Here is a 22,580-nt window from a genome sequence, read left to right as displayed (position 1 = left end):
AGCATTGAAAGTTTTTTAACTCATCATAACTTTGAGACCATTGGAAGATATCAGATGGTTATAACTACTCTTTAAAATTACTTGGTCTAGCTGAAACATTATTTCATGTGATATGTGTTTGTGTGTGTATTTGAGTTTGTGTATGTTGTGAAATGGAATGTGTATGTGAGTATGGGAGTCTATGTTTGTGTGTATGTACGCCACAGTGTATGTGTATCCATGTATGCATGTGTGTTATTTAAGGGAAACTATATAATAAAAAAACTACAAGGTAATTTCTAGCAATTTTTACCCAAACAAAGGCATTATACTTTGAATGTCGACACATCAACCAATTTTGTTACGAAAAAATATACTCTATAGTTTCAAAGTAAAATAAGTGTGTTGGTAGTTTGGGTTACATATTACTATTTTTGGTAAACGTAACACCGTAAATTTTCAAAAGAACTTTTTGATTTAACATCACATAATTCTCATAATGTACTTCACAATAATCTCATTTATTAAGTTTACATTTCAAAACTCAATAATTGCTCGGTTAAAATCCAGGATCCTCAAAATCGTAACTCTTTCACTGGTGTGTACAATCAAGCTGGTGCCTTCCCGCGATCCTGAGAAAACCTGAAACACATAACACATAACACGGTAAGCATGAAGCTTAGTGAGTTCCCCAAAATACCACATACAACATATTAGCCACTCGAGGCTGTAACTCTGAAAGACCCTCCGGTCAATGTGTCTCAGTGGGACCCTCCAGTTCCACAACTCTGATAGACCCTCCGGTCCTAACTCTGTGGACCCTCCGGTCCGAACTCGGAATAACGAATAACATAGCATATATATCACACAGAAAAAATGCATAACTCTAGTAAGCACATAAGACCCTCTGGCCACACATAAATACCACTCTAGGTAAAGTATAGTGAGAAGACTCACCTCGCAAGCTAGCAAGTAACAGCTCGAACACGAGAACCTCGAACTAGCCTTCGCCTAACAAATGGAATAATTGTCTCTAATTAATACTTACAAATACTCAAAACACAATAAGGGTTGTGCCCTCTTTCTGTCTTTCTCTTCTTCCTCTAACTCTAGGAGTGGGTAAAAGACCATTTTACCCCTCCATGGCCTTTATTACACATTTAACCACACCCTGAAGTCAACAGAAGTCAACAGTCCAAATTTGACCTGACTCGCGGAGTGCACTTGTTTTCCTCAGAAGTCTCATGAAATCCCGACTCAACTCGTCGAGCTGACTCATAACTCGTCGAGTTATTGCATGATCTTACTCATTGGGACAAACCCTAACTGACACATTGAGTCAGCTCATCGACTCGGCGAGTCCGTCCAGACTCTTTTCTCATTAAGACAATTTCAAGGCAGGAACCTTTCCAAACCTCAATTCTATACTCCTAGGGCTCATTTATCATGTAAAGCTTCGATCTTTACGTTCGTGCATGGTATGGGTGCTCAAAATGGCAAAATAACTCTAACAAAGGTGTTTAACCACCATAGCTCTCATATGGCTGAATAAAGTTGTAAACTTTGGACTCTCTAGACCTCACAAGGTCCTAATCTGGAGTCTAGGCCACCTAGTAGACTCCATGCACTCTTTGTCCCAAACAAAAGGTAGAAAAAGCCCTAACTCCCATAAACATGAGATCCAACAAAATAGATGAGAAAGATGCAGGCTTTATACCTTCTACAAAATCCCCCACATGGAGAAGTGCTAGATCGACAGCCCCTTACTCGTTCCTTGCTTGAATCATACTCCTTTCCTTCCAAAAGACCCACCAAAACACTTGATATTAGCTTAAGAACTCCCTCCTTGCTCCAATTGCAATCTAGGGTTACTCACAGGAGGTTTGGGCAGCTGGTGAGGCGCATTTGAGGTTATAAGTTTCCTTAAATAGGCCCCAACTGTAACATCCCAATTTTCAAGGCCAAAAACTTTAATTTTTAATTAACTTATAAAATAGTTTATCAAAACATTGCCATTGTCACATCAATTTATAAAAAACATCACAACTTGTCTCAAAACCATATCATCAAAAGTAATGAAAATCAGAGTACAATCCCAGAAAACTCCATGCGGAAATCATGTGTGTGTGATGCGCAGCTACACCGTTGGCTCCTTCCCCTTGGACGAAGAGGTACCTGAAACCAAAACTGAAACTGTAACCATGAAGCTTAGTGAGTTCCCCCATCATACCACATACCAAAACAACATGCATATTGTCGGGCAATTCTGCGGTGCCCGGCCTACCCATGTCAAGCCATTATGGGGTGCTGACCTACCCATGTCAAGCCGTTCTGGGGTGCTGACCTACCCATGTCAGGCTATTATGGGGTGCCGACGTACCCTCTGGTCTATCTCAACCGAACACGGGGACTATTTCACCCCTACCGCTATCATAGAATATCATATCATAATCATGCTGTCAGACATATCTGGGGTGTCCGACCTACCCGTTGGTCCTAGCGACCGAATCGGGGACTAGTCCCCTCCTACTGATACTATCTCACATAACATGGCGTACTAGCATACACACATATCAAGCAATAACAAAACATAAAATTATCACAAAGACAATTATCTCAACTAGACAACTCCTAGTGGGCCGGCCTTGGTGCCTTAGACCCACTTCTACTGGAAGGTAACTCACCTCGATGTCGTGTAGTTTCTGAACAGTCCTCGGTGTGAAAATCGACTCTCCTCGACTCCTCAATCCCTACACGACAACCCTTCTAAGTTATCAATTTGAATATGCAACCTTAACCGGGGTCAGCTCAATTCAGTCAAAGTCAACTTTGGTCAAAGTCAACATCCAGTTGACCTGACTCGCCGAGATTGTCTACTAACTCGTTGAGTCCATACTCCTCTAACCCAAACCAATCCCCGACTCTACTCGTCGAGTCTAGCAAGAACTCAACGGGTTCTCCTTCAATCATACCATCGGGACCATCTTCATCCGACTCGCCGAGTTCATCCCTGAACTCGTCGAGTTCATCTCCCTCATAAGAATGTGTCCAATCTATGACTCGCCGAGTTGTATGAACAACTTGTCGAGTCCATCATCCAAGATTGGGAGATTGCCTTGGACTCGCCGATTTTGCTCATACGCTCGTCGAGTCCAATGATTCCCAGGTCCCTTATGAGCCTAAACAACTGAGGGACCTTATCTACTAACATCTGGCCCAACAACAGAAAGGATTTGGTGGTCATTACATCCTGACTCGCCGAGTCTCAAGAACGACTCGCCGAGTCCATCCTTGACCATTACTATACAGTCGATTTGAATGGGTCTTAACACATCAAAACCATAGATCTGGCCTCCTAGTATCCATTTTACACGTAAAGCTTCAAACTTGGTGTACATGCATGGGCCTTTGCCTCAAAAAGCCATAAAAGAAGGTCTACAAGATGCATGGGGTGTTTATGGCAACAAAGTGGGCACCTTTATTCTATAAAGACCCCCAATAGACCTAGATCTGAAGCACAAACTCACATCTTATACTAAATCCCGAATACATCCTCACTAGGGCTTAGATGGATGTAGAAAAGGTCCAAAATCAAGATCCAAACAATGAATAGACAAAGTTTCAGCTTTATACCTCAAATAAGCTAGAAATGAGCTTAAACCTCTGGATCTTCTTGTTTCCCCTTGATCTCCCAAGTCTCCTTCTCCTCTTCAAGCTTCAATCAAACAAAAGTAACACCACAAGACTCAAGAACACATAAAAATGGCTAGGGTTTCGAGTTAGGGTTTGCTCTGGACGATGGGGGCTGAGTTGGGGTGTTATAATGTGTTTAAATAGGGTGTAAACCCTAAATTTAGGGTTTCACTCAACAGCATCTACTCGTCGAGTCAGTCTCCCGACTCGTCGAGTAGATCACCTAACCTTCCCGCGGATCACGACCCTACTCGACGAGTTGGGCCTCCAACTCGTCGAGTCCCAGAGGAAAACATAAGAAATACTTGAATTGAATGCATACCAGGGATCGGGTGTTACAAATCTTCCCCACTTATCTTAGACTTCGTCCTCGAAGTCTGCTGCTCGATCCTGAAAAAGCTCGGGGTAATGCTCCCTCATCTCGTCCTCCGGCTCCCAAGTCCATTCCGAGCCCTTGCGGTGCTGCCACTGCACCTTTACTAGTACCACTCTCTTGTTCCTCAGATCATTCGACTTCCTGTCAAGGATCGCCACTGGCCGCTCGATGTAGTTCGGGCTGTCATCAACCTGAATATCCCCCAAAGGCACCACTGCCGAATCGTCCACCAGACAGTTCCGCAACTGGGAGACGTGGAAAGTGCTATGAATCTGACTGAGTTTGGCTGGCAGATCCATCCTATATGCCACCTTGCCCACCCGGGCTACAACCCTGAAGGGTCTAATATACCTGGGGCCCAGCTTGCCCCGCTTCCTGAATCGAATGACACCCTTCCAAGGCGACACTTTCAGGAGCACCATATCCCCGACCTGGAACTCCAGGTCCGATCGATGCTTGTCGGCATAACTTTTATGCCAACTCTGAGCAGTCTGAAGTCTGCTCCAAACCTGCTGGATCCTCTCCGTAGTCTTGAGTACCACCTCGGTACTCCCCATAACCCTCTGACCCACCTCACCCCAGCATATCGGGGTCCTGCACTTCCTCCCATACAACAACTCGAAAGGAGGACGGTCGATACTCGCGTGATAGCTGTTAGTATAGGAGAATTTCGCCAGAGGGAGCTATGTATCCCAACTACCTCCAAAGTCTAAAACACACGCCCGCAGCATATCCTCCAGGGTCTGGATGGTTCGCTCGCTCTGACCATCTTTTTGTGGGTGAAAGGCGGTGCTAAAGTGCAGCCGAGTACCCATCTCGTCGTGAAACTTCTTCCAGAACCTGGAAGTGAACCGCACATCCCTGTCGGAACTCACTGAAACTGACACTCTGTGTCGCGCCACTACCTCCCTGATATAGATGTCGGCCAATTTCTCGACCGAAATGCTCTCCTGAATCGAAATAAAATGGGCGCTCTTGTTCAATCGGTCGACGATGACCCAAATCGAATCCACCCCCCGCGCTGTCCTGGGAAGCTTCATGATGAAATCCATAGTGATATCCTCCCATTTCCACAGCGGGATATCTAACGCCTGGGTCTTGCCGTGAAGCCTCTAGTGCTCTGCCTTGACCTTCCTGCAGGTCAGGCACCTCTCCACAAACCAAGCTACGTCCCCCTTCATACAGGGCCACCAATAATCAAGACGAAGATCCCTTTACATCTTCGTCGCCCTGGGATGGATAGAGAACCTGAATTTTGTGCGCCTCCTCCATCAATACTTGGCGCACACCTCCATGATATGGGACCCACACTCTACGGTGAATATTCAACAATCCACGGCTATCATAGTCAAAGGAGGAAAGCTGACCCACAATACGCTCGCTCATCCGATGTTCCTCCTTCATGGCCTCCTGCTGGGACTCCTGAATCCACTCCAACAGCGGAGTCACAACTGTTTACGGCCGTAAACCTGTTTACGGCCATGATGTAACACTAGTCAAAATAGGTCAATAGAAAATCACATGTGATTATGCCAATCATGTAATGTGATTATGTTAACCTAGTAATGTGGTAAGAGTGTTATGTAGTTCATGATAAATTCTAATAAAAATATGAATCTTCTTTATAATACAACTCAAAGTATACGTCCATACGATCCCAAAAATATAGAGAATGTTTGAATCTGACTTCGCATGAAGAAGTTATGATAAACCGAACACTATAAATCTCTATAATAAGAGGAATTTAAAATAGACTTAGAATTAGCTATTTAAGTCTAAAAGAGAGTTGTAGTGCTCGTAAATACCTACGCGTGGATATAAAGAACGTCAAAAACTGAGTTCGTATGCAAAAGTTATGGCCTTCCGAAGATATCGCTGTCAGAAACCCTAATTTGACTAAACTCACGAGGTGAACATAAAAGATCACGAGGTGAGGAGTCAAACCACCACATTTCGGATCTAGAAGGTGTGACGAGGCTAAGAGGGGAAAAGATCCAAACTCACGATGTGAGCAAGTATTGATTCACGTCGTGAGGAGTCAAAGGGACACCATCCGAAGCTAGGGACCAAATGGCGGGTCTACGAAGTGAGCAGGATCGAGCTCACGACGTGAACATGCTTCGTTCACGTCGTGAATGGCCAAAAATCAGCCTATAAATAGCAAATTCGACCTTAACACTTCTTACACCTAAACTCTTCTCTCTATCTTGTTTTTGGAGGCCATTTTGCATCCCGAGTCCCGACGACCTCGTACGCTGACCATTTTTGCTTAGCTAACATAAAATCACGCTACTAGGGTGAGTTTCACGGCCCCACTTTCTAATATTTCGGGGGAAAACGCATGCTAGATATTATATATATATATATATATATATATATATATATATATATATATATATATATATATATATATATATATATATATATGTTATTATTATGTCTATATGACAGTATATAGTTATAATAGCCGGGGTATAGTTGTTCTAAATATAATATTTTGAATATATATAACTATTATCAAGTTATCAGTATGTTAATTTACTAATTTAGATCTTGAGTTATATTTAAGATTCTATATATATGTTGTGTGCGATATAGTTCTGAAGTTATATTCGGAAGATCTATATGTTAAGTTATAAAGTATGTTGCTATTAATAGTTTTATGGCAAGATAAAACTGGATATGTTATGCGTTGTTATTGTTAGTTTTATGATAAGATAAAACTTGGTATTGCTATTGATAGTTTTATGTCAAAATAAAACTAGGAACGTTATATGTCGTTATTATTGGTGTTAGGTCAAGATAAAACCTGGTTTTACTTCAAGATATAGCTGTTATACTGCCTAAATATTATGAAGTTGGGAGTAATGTTTAAAAGCATAGTCTAGTAACTTAGGGTTTTAGACATAAAGATGCTTTTGTTGTTAGAGCTATAGGAAGCCGTCAAAGTCTACATGAGTAATTGTATTCATCAACTAAGATTGGGGATCTTAGTGAAAATCCTCTGAACTGTAACCGTTAATCCCGTGTGAGCGAGGAAGTCTTGTGTAATTAGTATACGGGTTGACCACCCCACTTGTGACTGTTAGCTACAGTCAACCAAAAGCAAGTGATGAACTATCCTTTTATTTGTTATTGTTCCATCATCGATGAAGCGTACGGTGTTGTTTCTCATGGTAAATCATGAATGTGTTTGTTTCTCATGGTAAATCATGAGTGTGTTCTATCAGAGGTATTATGTCATAGCAGCGGTTACAGGCTCATGGTAGCAAATTGTTAGAAACATTATACTTTGTCGTATACAAGTAGTAATGTTAAGTATAAGTTTCCCCTACTTATACCTTAGGATTAAGGAATGTTTAGGTATAACACTTAATTGATAAGTAAACTATTATACCTAATATACATACTAAATGATGGAGAGTCAAAATGATACTTTCAAAAACTATACTTTTGAATGTGGAAAATGTATTATTTTATGGAGTCAAAACTTGTGGACTCACCAACTTTATGTTGACGTATTTTTAAATGCATGTGTTTTCAGGAACTTGAAAAGCTGGTATGTATTCGAACAGAAGAAGTTTTACTATTACCTTTCTGTTCATTAAGAAGTATGCCATAGACGGATAATATGTAATAGGTTCTAGAAAAACAGTTATGTAACTTTCAGTTATCAATAAAGGTATGTATTTTCTTTAGTACTGTTTAATGTATGTTATATAACTGTGATACGAAGAATAACGTTATACTACCCGGTGTTTCCGCCGATGGCTGGGGGTGTGACAGAAATTGGTATCAGAGCTATTAACTATAGTGAACTAGTACTTTCTTAGGAAAGCATGTCTATAGTTTAGGACTTACTCTATTAGGTTTAGGTATATCCCTTAACCTATAAATAAAAACTATTATTAATTATTCTACTAAAGGACTACTTACGGGAGTGGTGACAAGGATAGACATGTCGATTTGGGTTGCTGGATTTCAGAACGGCTATATGCTAAAATGATCCTGCCCTTTCGACTGTCCTGACTGGTCGGAGCCTTATCAGATAGACCTGAAGTAACAAACAATAATTAAAGCATAAATACAATAAATAAGAATATAGAGTCATATGTAAAGACTCAGACCCGCGATGAGAATACACCTTAATATCCGAAATGTTTTTGATCTCATGGATTTAGATCAAATATTCCAACTAAAGTTTATATGTGCATATATCCTATCACAACTAGGTGTTGGTGCGCAACTACATTTTATTATGATCAGATCATATGAACTATTTAATTTGGGGGAAATATTTGATAGACCAAAACTCTTGGTGATCCAAAACGTATAGGAATTCGACATGGCACATTCACGAGAATGGATAATCATCGAGGATACAGATGAAGAAGAGGAAATTTCATTCCCCATGATGGTAGGCGATCCTTACTACCCTATAAATCCAACCACCTTTCATCCAATACCTTATGACGATGGAGCACCTTTACCCTCCAACGAATGGGAAGAGAGTGAACCAATGGAAGAAAGCGAATCCATGAAGGAGACAGAATCGGTGGCATCATCTTTACCACCACTGAACACTCTTTACCATAATGTTCCAGGAAGAGTAAAAATGAAACGCACGGCACGTAAATCCATACCGATATGGCCAAAGATTAAGAAGAGTCAGAAGGCGACATCTTCAGGAAGTCATAGAGTTCAAGATGAACCTGCACGGATCGCACAAACCGTTGATAGGTGGGTGGCGGAAGAAAGAGCTGCCAAGATGTATGAGACTCGTCAATCATCTCGACCACATCTCCCACATTCCTCTGAAGATAACACTTTATCCCAATTGTTTGAGAAAAGTGTCAAAATTGAAGACAAAATGGAAATTGTCGAAGGGAGGGCAACTCATCTCTCTGGAAGAGTGCGAAGGCTAGAAGGACAAAGGACACGAGATCAGGAATCGGTGATGGATGTCCATCATCGTATAAATTTTGCTTATAATGACATGATTACTCACGATGCCAGGATTGTAGAGTTAGAGCTCTACAATCAAACCTCAAGAAATGAAGAACGCACAGGAAGTCTTGAGCAGAGAACTCAAGCACTTGAAGAGCAAGTGGTTAATGTCACTGACGTACTGGGTCATCACTTAGGTTTCTGGTAGATAAGCTCCAACTAGTGGTTATGTAAATAGAGAAAATCAGACTAGTTAAGGCGAAAAGAGGAAACTTTATAGCAAGGATGTAGAAAACCTTGCAAATTTTGCAATGTTTATAGAAACTTTTCTCTTATAACCTAAATAAACTGATGTAACCACCGGTAATAATATGAAGCATATGTTACAGTAATCATTGTGTTGTCTATTACGTTTTACACTATGAATAATAACTGGAGTATTTAGTACTCGTATATTAAATGATTAACAAAACTCATAAAATTCTTATTATTTATAATAGGAACTAAACCAAAATGCCTAGAAGGAGTAATCGGCTAACTCCTAACCGACCATCAGTACCACAACAACAACAACCGCAACCACCACCAGAAATAAACCCCTCAATAAGTACAGTACAACTTGAAGAAATCATAGCTCAAAGAATTGTTGCGGCTCTATCTAATGTCACAAGAGATGGAGTTAGAAATGAAGGCCATGTAGGGAGCACTAGAACATGTACCTACAAAGATTTTATGAATTGCACGCCAAAAAGCTTTCATGGAAATGAAGGGGTAGTTAATTTGACGAGGTGGATAGAAAAGACAGATTCCGTCTTTCAAACAAGCTTCTGTTCAGATGATTGTAAAGTACGATATGCAGCATGTACTTTCGCTGATGCAGCACTCACCTGGTGGAACAACCATGTGAATACCATGGGAATTGATACTGTAAATTCCATGAAATGGGAAGAGCTAAAAATAATGCTAGTAGAGGAGTATTGTTCTAGGGAGGAGATACATAAACTGGAACAAGAACTGTGGACCCTAACCATGAAGGGTTCAGAGATAAAAGCTTATACCGCTAGATTTAATGATCTTGCTGTAATGTGTCCAGCACTTGTAAACCCTGAATATAAAAAGATTGAGCGATATATATGGGGTTTACCATCGCAAATTAAAGGCATGGTGATCGCATCAAAGCCTAAGACTTATGACAGCACCAAGAGGATAGTTCATCAGCTAACCCTCATAGAGATCCAAGGAACAGAAGTGGTCTCAAAGGCTGAGTCTCCCAAATCTAGAACAAACAAGTGCAAGTTTAATAGGAAGAATCCCAAACAATCATCTGAGAAAAGACAAGAATTGGTAACTAATTATGCAGCCACAACAGCAGTACCTACACAACCAAAATCTTCATGGTGCAATCAGTGCAACCGTCATCATCCAGGTGACTGTTTTGTCTGCATGAAGTGCAAGAAAAAGGGGCATACTGCTAGTTACTACAGGAGCACAACACCTGCAATAGTCGAACAACAAACCAATAATGGGACAGGCCGTGGTGAAGAAAGAAGATGCTACGAGTGTGGGGAGGTTGGACATATCAAGAAAGAATGTCCAAAGTTAAGGAGTCAAGGGGGCATAGGACGTGGCAGGGCGTTTGTGATCGGAAGCAGAGAGGCTATCCAGGACCCTTCGGTCGTATCTGGTACGTTTCTTATAGATAATTTATATGCTTCTATACTCTTCGACTCTGGAGCAGATCAAAGTTTTATAACTCCGACATTTAGAAAATTGTTAAGTCATGAGTCTAGCAGATTAAAAGAAATCTATGAAGTAGAAATCGCTAACGGTCAAACTGAGAAAACACATGAAATCCTAGAAAACTGTCTGTTAACTCTTAATAACTACCTTTTTCACGTCAACCTCATGCCAATGCCTATCGGTAGTTTTGATGTCATAATTGGCATGGATTGGTTATCTTCACACCGCGCCGAAATTCTATGTCATGAGAAAGCCATACGACTACCCTTACCAAACGGCGAAGCCCAGATTATCTATGGTGATAAAGCTGGGAAGAACCTCAAAGTCATCTCTTGTACTAAGACCCAGAAATATCTACATAAGAAATGTAGCGCATTCTTAGCCCACATTGTAGATAGGAAGAGAAAGACAAAAGAAATCAAGGATATACCTCAAGTGTGTGATTTCCCTGACGTGTTTCCTGAAGATCTACCCGGAATACCTCTCGTCCGACAAGTCGAGTTTCGAATCGATTTAATTCCAGGAGCAACACCAGTAGCGAAATCTCCTTATCGGTTGGCTCCATCTGAAATGCAAGAATTGTCTAGCCAACTACAAGAACTTCTTGACAAAGGCTTTATCCGACCAAGTTTTTCACCTTGGGGAGCACCAATCTTGTTTGCCAAGAAGAAGGACAGATCCTTTTGAATGTGTATTGATTATCGGGAGCTAAACAAGCTAACGATCAAGAATCGTTATCCACTTCCGAGAATTGATGATTTATTCGATCAACTGCAAGGATCCAGCTACTACTCAAAGATAGATCTTAGATCAGGATACCATCAACTCAGAGTACAAGAAGACGACATTCCAAAAACAACATTTAGAACACGTTATGGTCATTATGAGTTCTTAGTCATGTCTTTTGGATTAACCAATGCCCCAGCAGTGTTTCTGGATCTCATGAATCGTGTTTGCAAACCATACTTGGATAAATTCGTGATCGTATTTATCGATGATATATTGATATATTCACGAACCAAGGAAGAACATGGTCAACACCTGCAAATAATCTTGGAACTACTAGGAAAAGAAAAGTTGTACGCTAAATTCTCCAAATGTGAGTTTTGGATTAGAGAAGTACAATTTTCAGGTCATGTAATTAGCAACGAAGGAATTCATGTTGACCCATCCAAAGTTGAAGCAATCAGGAATTGGGAAGCACCAAAGACGCCAACAGAGGTGCGTCAATTCCTAGGACTTGCTGGCTATTACCGTAGATTCATAGAGAATTTCTCCAAAATAGCCAAGCCACTTACAACATTAACCCAGAAGAATACAAAGTTCAACTGGGAAGACAAACAAGAAGCTGTTTTTCAGAAACTGAAGCAAATGTTGTGTAGTGCACCAATCATATCCCTTCCAGATGGAACAGAAGATTTTGTTGTATACTGCGACGCGTCAAATCAAAGATTGGGATGTGTGTTGATGCAAAGAGGAAAAGTTATCGTCTATGCATCACGACAACTTAAGATGCATGAGAATAATTACACTACCCATGATCTTGAATTGGGAGCTGTAATTTTTGCACTAAAGATTTGGAGACATTACTTATACGGTACTAAGTGTACTATTTTTACCGACTACAAGAGTCTCCAACACATCTTCGACCAAAAAGATCTTAATATGAGACAAAGAAGATGGGTTGAATTGTTGAATGATTACGAATGTGAGATTCGTTATCATCCCGGAAAGGCAAACGTGGTAGCAGATGCCTTGAGCCGGAAAGAATATATTAAACCCCGACGAGTACGAGCATTAACTATAACTATCCATTCTAACTTTACCGCACAAATTAGAGAAGCTCAGCTTGAGGCTCTAAAAGAAGAAAACATTAAGAACGAAGCTTTGCGAGGAATGGAAAACCAACTTATACGAAAAGATGACGGAATACAATACTTTATGAACCGAGTTTGGACGCCTAGGTTCGGTGGAGTCAGGGACTTGGTCATAGAAGAAGCCCACAAATCCAGATATTTCGTGCATCCAGGTTCTGACAAAATGTACTTAGATTTAAAAGTACATTATTGGTGGCCAAACATGAAGGCTGAAATTGCTACTTATGTGAGCAAATGTTTGACTTGTTCTAGAGTAAAGGCAGAACATCAAAAGCCTTCAGGTTTACTTCAACAACCGGAAATACCTGAATGGAAATAGGAGCAGATTTCAATGGACTTCATCACTAAGTTACCTAAAACTCCTAGTGGGTCCGACACTATTTGGGTGATAGTCGATAGGTTGACTAAGTCCGCCCATTTCTTACCAATTAAGGAGAACGACAAGATGGAGAAGCTGACTAGAGTTTATCTTAAGGAAATTATCAGATTGCATGGAGTTCCAAATTCTATTATTTCTGACCGAGATGGTAGATTCACTTCACGATTTTGGCAATCTCTACAAAAATCCTTAGGAACACGTCTAGACATGAGTACCGCTTACCATCCACAGACTGATGGTCAGAGTGAAAGAACCATTCAGACTTTAGAAGATATGCTCCGAGCCTGTGTAATAGACTTTGGAAATGCGTGGGATACTCATTTACCGTTAATTGAGTTTTCCTACAACAGTAGTCATCACACCAACATCAAGGCTGCACCATTTGAGGCTCTTTATGGACGAAAATGTCGTTCCCCAGTGTGTTGGGCAGAAGTTTGAGATACGCAGATGGCTACAGAACGTACAGGCGATACCTTACGTACTGGACCAGAAATAATCCATGAGACAACTGAAAAGATCGTGCAAATTAAGGATCGATTAAAGGCTGCACGTGATCGTCGCCCCGCGATGGATAGAGAACCTGAATTTTGTGCGCCTCCTCCATCAATACTTGGCGCACACCTCCATGATATGGGACCCACACTCTACGGTGAAGATTCAACAATCCACGACTATCATAGTCAAAGGAGGAAAGCTGACCCACAATACGCTCGCTCATCCGTTGTTCCTCATTCATGGCCTCCTGCTGGGACTTCCGAATCCGCTCCAACAGCGGAGTCACAACTGTCATCCTCATACAAATATCCCTGATCGGCGCTACCTTATGGCTAAGCGTGTCGGCCACGACATTGGCCTTCCCCGGGTAGTAGAGGATCTCACAATCATTATCCTTTACCACATCAAGCCACCGACGCTGCCTCATATTCAGATTTAGCTGATCCATGAGATACCTCAGGCTCTTGTGGTCCGTGTAAATGGTACAACGAACCCCATAGAGGTAATGATGCTAAGTCTTTAGGTCGAAAACAACATATCCCAATTCCAAATCATAGGTCGGATAATTCGCCTCGTGAGGCTTCATCTGCCTCAAAGCGTAAGCGATAACATACCCTCTCTACATCAATACCGCGCCCAAACCCGAGATGGATGCATCGTAATATACTACAAAATCCTCCATGCCCTCCGGCAGGGCTAAGATCGGCGCCTCGCACAATCTCTGTCTCAATGTCTGAAGGGTCCATTTAATGGTTTGGGCTAGGCTACTTAATGTATAGGTCTTATTGAGTCTTTTGAATGTAATTGATGTGTTATTGGTGAGTTTACGGCCAGAGAGAGTTTAAGGCTGTAAACAGGTTTACGGCCGTAAACCTGTTTACTTACGGCCATGATGTAACACTAGTCAAAATAGGTCAATAGAAAATCACATGTGATTATGCCAATCATGTAATGTGATTATGTTAACCTAGTAATGTGGTAAGAGTGTTATGTAGTTCATGAGAAATTCTAATACAAATATGAATCTTCTTTATAATACAACTTAAAGTATACGTCCATACGATCCCAAAAATATAGAGAATGTTTGAATCTGACTTCGCATGAAGAAGTTATGATAAACCGAACACTATAAATCTCTATAATAAGAGGAATTTAAAATAGTCTTAGAATTAGCTATTTAAGTCTAAACGAGAGTTGTAGTACTCGTAAATACCTACGCGTGGATATAAAGAACGTCAAAAACGGATTTCATATGCAAACGTTATGGCCTTCCGAAGATATCGCTGTCAGAAACCCTAATTTGACTAAACTCACGAGGTGAACATAAAAGTTCACGAGGTGAGGAGTCAAACCGCCACATTTCGGATCTAGAAGGTGTGTCGAGGCTGCGAGGGGATAAGATCCAAACTCACGACGTGAGCAAGGATTGATTCACATCGTGAGGAGTCAAAGGGACACCATCCGAAGCTAGGGACCAAATGGCGGGTCTACGAAGTGAGCAGGATCGAGCTCATGACGTGAACATGCTTCGTTCACGTCGTGAATGGCCAAAAATCAGCCTATAAATAGCAAATTCGACCTTAACACTTCTTACACCTAAACTCTTCTCTCTATCTCGTTTTTGGAGGCCATTTTGCATCCCGAGTCCCGACGACCTCGTACGCTGACCGTTTTTGCTTAGATAACATAAAATCACGCTACTAGGGTGAGTTTCACGGCCCCACTTTCTAATATTTCGGGGGAAAACGCATGCTAGATATTATATATATGTTATTATTATGTCTATATGACAGTATATAGTTATAATAGTCGGGGTATAGTTGTTCTAAATATAATATTTTGAATATATACAACTATTATCAACTTATCAGTATGTTAATTTACTAATGTAGATCTTGAGTTATATTTAAGATTCTATATATATGTTGTGTGCGATATAGTTCTGAAGTTATATTCGGAAGATCTATATGTTAAGTTATAAAGTATGTTGCTATTAATAGTTTTATGGCAAGATAAAACTGGATATGTTATACGTTGTTATTGTTAGTTTTATGATAAGATAAAACTTGGTATTGCTATTGATAGTTTTATGTCAAAATAAAACTAGGAACGTTATATGTCGTTATTATTGGTTTTAGGTCAAGATAAAACCTGGTTTTACTTCAAGATATAGCTGTTATACTGCCTAAATATTATGAAGTTAGGAGTAATGTTTAAAAGCATAGACTAGTAACTTAGGGTTTTAGACATAAAGATGCTTTTGTTGTTAGAGCTATAGGAAGTCGTCAAAGTCTACATGAGTAATTGTATTCATCAACTAAGATTGGGGATCTTAGTGAAAATCCTCTGAACTGTAACCGTTAATCCCGTGTGAGCGAGGAAGTCGTGTATAATTAGTATACGGGTTGCCCACCCCACTTGTGACTGTTAGCTACAGTCAACCAAAAGCAAGTGATAAACTATCCTTTTATTTGTTATTGTTCCGTCGTCGATGAAGCGTACGGTGTTGTTTCTCATGGTAAATCATGAGTGTGTTTGCTTCTCATTGTAAATCATGAGTGTGTTCTATCAGAGGTATTATGTCATAGCAGCGGTTACAGGCTCATGGTAGCAAATTGTTAGAAACATTATACTTTGTCGTATACAAGTAGTAATGTTAAGTATAAGTTTCCCCTCTACTTATACCTTAGGATTAAGGAATGTTTAGGTATAACACTTAATTGATAAGTAAACTATTATACCTAATATACATACTAAATGATGGAGAGTCAAAATGATACTTTCAAAAACTATACTTTTGAATGTGGAAAATGTATTATTTTATGGAGTCAAAACCTGTGGACTCACCAACTTTATGTTGACGTATTTTAAAATGCATGTGTTTTCAGGAACTTGAAAAGCTGGTATGTATTCGAACAGAAGAAGTTTTACTATTACCTTTCTGTTCATTAAGAAGTATGCCACAGTCGGATAATATGTAATAGGTTCTAGAAAAACAGTTATGTAACTTTCAGTTATCAATAAAGGTATGTATTTTCTTTAGTACTGTTCAATGTATGTTATATAACTGTGATACGAAGAATAACGTTACACTACCCGGTGTTTCCGCCGATGGCTGGGGGTGTGACACATGACTTTTCCCCTATGTATAGTGAGTGTCTGAGTCTGTCTGTAGTTGTTGATGATCCACTGTGTTTACGGTCATTGTGTCCAAGTTGTACTAGACGTTTTTCAGCTATAAACATGTGCAAGCTTTGGTTTAATCTTCTTCTACTCAATTCTTATCTTATTTTATTGTTAGATTGCTTGATCACTGGTTTAGATCATGTTTCTTGGGACTTTCAATTGGTATCAGAGCCTGTCCGGTGTCAAATCATCTTTCAATCACGTTCTCGGTCAAAGGAGCATTATTTCATCATTGTTCAAGGCTTGTTCTGGTGTTTTCGTGGCAAAAGGGAGTCAGATCTGCTTAAAACTCGCGTTTTCATCAAGAACTGTGTATTTAGGGTCAAGAGTTCACAGCCGTAAACTCCTATTTACGGCCGCAAACTAGCATTATTCATCAACCGTAAACTCCGTTCACGGCCGTAAACTCCGTTCACGACCGTAACCTGATCTCAATCGCAATCATAACCGAAAACTACCAACCGCGAACCTGATATGACCGTAAACTCTTGTTTACAGCCGTAATCATCTGACCGCAAACTGTGTGTTTGACCTTTTTGTTTATTTTTCAAATCTTTTTCAATTAAAAAAAATAAAAAAAAATGGATTCTCAAAGCCCAGCAATTCATCATGAACTAGATTCAATCATGGGAACAACCACTCGCATTCCACGCTTGTTGTCTGCAGAAGGGTTCCCGGAATTGAAATATCGCATAGAGAAGTATATCAAAATGAATGACTTCAAAGTTTGGAGAAGTATTTTAAGAGGACCAATTCGTATGACTACAACACTCGAAGATGAAACAGTTGTTGAGAAACGAATTAAGCATTACACCGATGAAGACTTCGAAAAGATTAAGGAGCAAGAAAGAGCACTCGCTACCCTCACAATGGCACTGTCCCCTGAGATTGCACAAGGATTTAGAGAATACACTTCAGCAAAGGCTTTGTGGGAAGCTTTGATTGAAGTTTATGAGGGTAATGAAGATATGAAACAGAGTCGCCAAGACATGTTAAGACATAAATTCAATATGTTTAATTATGTTCTTGGAGAAACTTTAGAAGCCCAGTTGCAGCGTTTTACCACACTCACCACTGAAATGAGTTCAGCTGGGGTTTATGTGACTAAGTCTGAGATAAACAAAAAGTTGTTGAATTCACTTCCGAAGGCATGGGATATGAACGTGGCGGTCATCAAGAAGACAAAAGATCTCAATCGTCTCAGTCTTGCTGAAACTATGGCAATCATCAAAGCCTGTGATCTTGATGATATGAAAAGAGAGATCAATCATGTGAATTCCTACTCGACTGCAAATCTTGGGATTTCTTCAAATAATGCTTTTTCATCTTTTACCTCCTCTCCAAGTCAAGCTTTTGCTGTTCAACAACCTCAGAATCAAACCTTTGTTGCTCCATCAGCTGCACCATTTGTTGCTTCATCATCTATGTCTCATCCACAAAGTCAGTATTTTGTTGTTCCACAAGCTGTTTCGTCTTCCAAAGCACCAGTTATGGTTCCTGCTCCCAATCCCAAAGAAAACGATGAAAACTTAGCTCTTGCCACTGGACTTGTCAATTGCTAAAATGCTTTTGTAGCTGGAGAGCTTCCACCTTAACTCTCATTTGCTGATCTAGATCAAATTCATCCAGAAGATGTGGAAGAAATGGATATTACTTGGCAGATAGCAATGGCAGTGTTCAGGGCAAAGCAATTTGCAAAGAAGACGGGAAAGAACAACGGGGGGATGAATGCTGACAAGAAGGTAGGGTTTAAAAAGGAAAAGTTGTGTTGTTACAATTGCCACGAGCCAGGTCATTTTGCTCGTGAGTGTCCAAAGCCAGACAGAAGGGTAAGCAATGATAGAACAATGGTTCCAGTGGGAAATAATCGTGGAATTGCTGCTATCAATAGTGAAACTGCTAATCTGGCAGTGGTTGCTCAGTATTTTGACTGGGAGGACCATATTCAGGCAATGAATATTTCAGGACCTGAAAATGCTCATCTCGCCCAAATCAATGATGTTGCTGAAGGAGAAGCTGAAACAGACCAAGAAGCAGAAATGATGGAACTACAATTTACATTCATGGCTCAAACCACGCCGGAGCCTGGAAAATCGGAGGTTAGTGAAAATGTTTGTTCACAATCTTGTATTAAGACTGTTAAGTTTTTGCGTGATCAAATCGAGCTGATTAAAAGAGAAAATGAGGATCTAAAATATGAGAGATATACTATTAGAAAAGAACAAAAACCATTAAAAGAAAAGTTAGAGGCAAAACTAAGGACTTCAAGAAATTGCAAGAAGATTACAGCAACAAGTGTGTAAACTATGATCACATTAAAAGCAAACTTGCTGCTGTAACTGCAGAACTTGACACATTGAAAATTCGTTTTGAAAATGCTGATTTTAATTTTAAGAAGTTCGATGTGTCAAGTGAAAAGGTTGCAAAAATAATTGAAGAACAAATGCAGTGGAGAGACCAAAAGCAAGTAGGAATAGGAAATGAGAGTGTCCCTCCTCCATTTAATCACAACTATATTCCTACTCATTTGTCCCAAGAAGAAATTGATAGGGAACCATACAGGATTTATGGTAAACCAGCTGGTGAACAACCATCAGGTCCTAGTTCTAGGGTTTTGGATACTAACATTTCTACTTCGAATGCAGATGTGTAAGTAAACCAGGGAAAGTAAGGAGATGAGAAGTCTGAGTCTAATAAATTGATGTCTAAGTTTGGTGTTCCCATTTGTGATGAGTCTGTGTCTAATGTTAAGATTCATGTTTTTGCCTGTAATGATGTGATGTTAAACTTAAATGCTTCTGATGTTTCTAATGTTACTTTTGTAAAATCCACTGAACCTGATGCTAACACATCCACATCTTCTACATCCGTCACACACTCTAACTCCTGTAATTGCACATGTGGGAAGGTTAGAAAGGTCCATAAGAGCATTAAATCTGAAAATGGCAGTACCAGGTCTAAATATAATAAGCAAATTTGTTTTAACTATGGTACTGCCGGCCACATTGCTCGAAATTGTTCCAATATGGCATTTGCGCATTTTTCCTCTCCAAGGAAAGAGAACGAGTCTCGAGGAAGGTCTTTAACTAGAAAGTCCTCGAGATCTCTTCCTCGAGATGATGATTGGAAGGATAATGATAACAACCAAAGGGCAGTTTTTCAGAAGAAGAAACAGGTTTTCAATAACAAAGTCACAAACAGTTTGCCAAAATCGAGCATGGCTATGAAAAGGTCGGTTTCGTCAAAGAGTAGATATGGATCTTCAACCACTTCTGGTAGAAAATTCAAATGCTCAAAGCAAACTGAAAAGAAAAAATACTTCAAAATCATCCATGATTTTTAAGAAACCTAAATACCAGTGGGTGCCCAAATTAACTTCCAACCAATCATTGTCATCCTCTGAGAGTACTTTAACTGATGATTCAAAATCAAAAAGGTGAAAAGATAAGTCTGTGATCGTAAAGGGTCAACCCAGGAAAGCAATGACCTGGGTCCCCAAATCTAAATGATCCCGCTCATTTGCAGGGACAGTTGCGGAGGAATGTCGTCAGACCTTGGTATGTCGACAGCGGCTGCTCCCGGTGTAACGCCCCAGTTTTTCTCGGTACGTTTAGTTATTTTAATTTAATTATTCTTGTAACCTTGGGTTAATTTATTTAACCAAGGTCTGATTTTCTTATGTTATTGGACTCTTTTGATCATCTTGTAAACTCCTTTTATTGAAGTCCATGGGCTATGGGCCTATTTGCAAAATCTATTTAGTTAATAGTACTTAATGTGTTAATTGAGTCATTTGGAACACACACAAGAAAAACACTCTAAACCCTATCCTCTCTCTCTCTCTCTCTCTCTCTCTCCCTCACGCCATCCTTCTCTCTCTCGTTGGGATCAAGAGCAGCCTAGGGGCCGTTGTTTGGAGCTTAATTCTTGTTCATTTCCAGCCTTGATTCGTATTGGTATGAACCTCCTTATCATTTCTTACAACTTGATTCATAACCTTGTTCTGGTTTTATGATTTCATCTTCACTTCTACTCCTTCTTATTTGATTTGTATCTCTTTTGTTATTTGCAAAGAATTATATGTTATACATCATCTCAAGATCCTATCTTCACCCCATACATGGTGGATGATGGATCTAGGTGATTACATGTTGCAAAAGATCATGGAAACCCTAAAAGGGAGAATGGTGATTTTATGTGCTTTATGTTTATTGTTATGTTGATTATTATTACATTCTTGTGGCTAAATGAAATCCTAATGATCCCTAACCCTTTTTGGTACCACCATGATCATGGGGACTGAATCGAGATGATGAACACATCCTAAAATGTGTTTCAAAGGGAGAAGGATGGATAAGCCAAAAAGGAATCACGAGTGGCTACAATTCTGTTTTCCATCAGATATGTAGTCATTTTGTAAAAATCATATCTGGAGCTATAAAATACAAAGAGACCCCAAACCAGTGCCCAAAGTTCCCAAATTGAGTTGGCTAACTTTCTTAAGGAGGCCAACCTCACTGATAAGGAATTTATCCATGGGCACGAATGGCATCTTTTCTGTTAAGTCTGATCCGGGTCTGTTCTGATATGTCATTTTGTTTTCATCATTTCTAAGGCTTGGAAAAGGATCCAGAGTGATTCCAAGTTTCTATATGTTCCTTATATTATGAATTTAAGATCTGGAGCAGATGAGGTGTTGTTTCCAATTATAAATTGGTTATAATGGATCCACACTCCAGATCAGTGGGCAGTCACCAGCTTTTACTAGTGCTGTGATTGTCCACAATGTGAATTTTATATCCGGATCTTGGGCAATGCTTTTCATTCAATTCTAACTCTGAGACTTTCATATGTATTTCCTTTACTTCTCTGAAATTTGGTTTGGACGAGTTCTACTCAAAAGTTAGGTAGAATTGGCCAACATCACTTGACTGTCCTGTTGGAGACAGCAGTGATACACCTTTTTGTAAAATTCATATTTAATTCATCCTTTGGAGTTAGAAGGAGTTCTTTATAGTTTTCGAATCCTAAACAATCATAGTTTCCTATAAAATTTTGTTAAAGCTATGTTTCTGTTTTATATTTTGGAGTAAATCCATTTTGAACAGCAGGTCTGTTTTAGAGACCTTGCTGTGATTACTTTTTTCTCAACTCATAGCTTCATTACTTCTCCTTTCTAACCTTTAGTCCTTCTTAGGTGAGGTTTTGAAGTTTGCTCAAGCTTGGTAGCATTATTTGATTGTTAGCTATCCTTACTACTCACTCAAGGTGAGTTCTCTCACACCGTTGTATTGATGATTGTGTTTGCTAGTTAGCTCGTGTGTGATTATTTGAATTCATTATAAGAGCATGCTATATAACTATTGTTTTAATTCGTACATGTGCACTGTATGTAACTAATTATGGATATTAGGACACCACCAAAGGATACGGATTTACCGGTGTGGTGGGTAGGTAATATCACCAACGTAATACTCATCATGAGGTGCGGTGATTAGGGCCAAATGATACGGGATCTTCCCGGTGCGGTTCAAACCTACAAGTCCTTCTTGTATTATAGGCATTGATTCGTTCTTTGCCCTTATCATATAATTATAATTGGAAAATGGATTAGGGTTAGTAAATATGAATGTTAGTACAATGTCTGTGTTGGAATTCAATAAGCTTTGTGCTTACGGTTTCCCTTATAACTTTTCAGGTGTTAAGATTAAAGAGGCTAAGGCTTGACATGGAGCACCGGGACATCGCTACTAGTTATTTTTGTTGGGACCTTATTATTATTATTACTTCCGCACTTATTTTATATGATTATTAAGTTGATGGATTATGTTATGACTATTTCAGTTGTTTTAATTTAGTTTAAGATGGGTTTTAAAACTTTAAAATTTTTGCAAAAATTTGGGTGTCA

This window comes from Lactuca virosa, chromosome 5 (assembly GCF_052849685.1).
Source record: "Lactuca virosa cultivar CGN04683 chromosome 5, Lactuca_virosa_CGN04683_v6, whole genome shotgun sequence".
Taxonomy (NCBI): domain Eukaryota; kingdom Viridiplantae; phylum Streptophyta; class Magnoliopsida; order Asterales; family Asteraceae; genus Lactuca; species Lactuca virosa.
The sequence above is the reverse complement of the archived record's forward strand: the minus strand, read 5'-3'. Positions refer to the sequence as shown.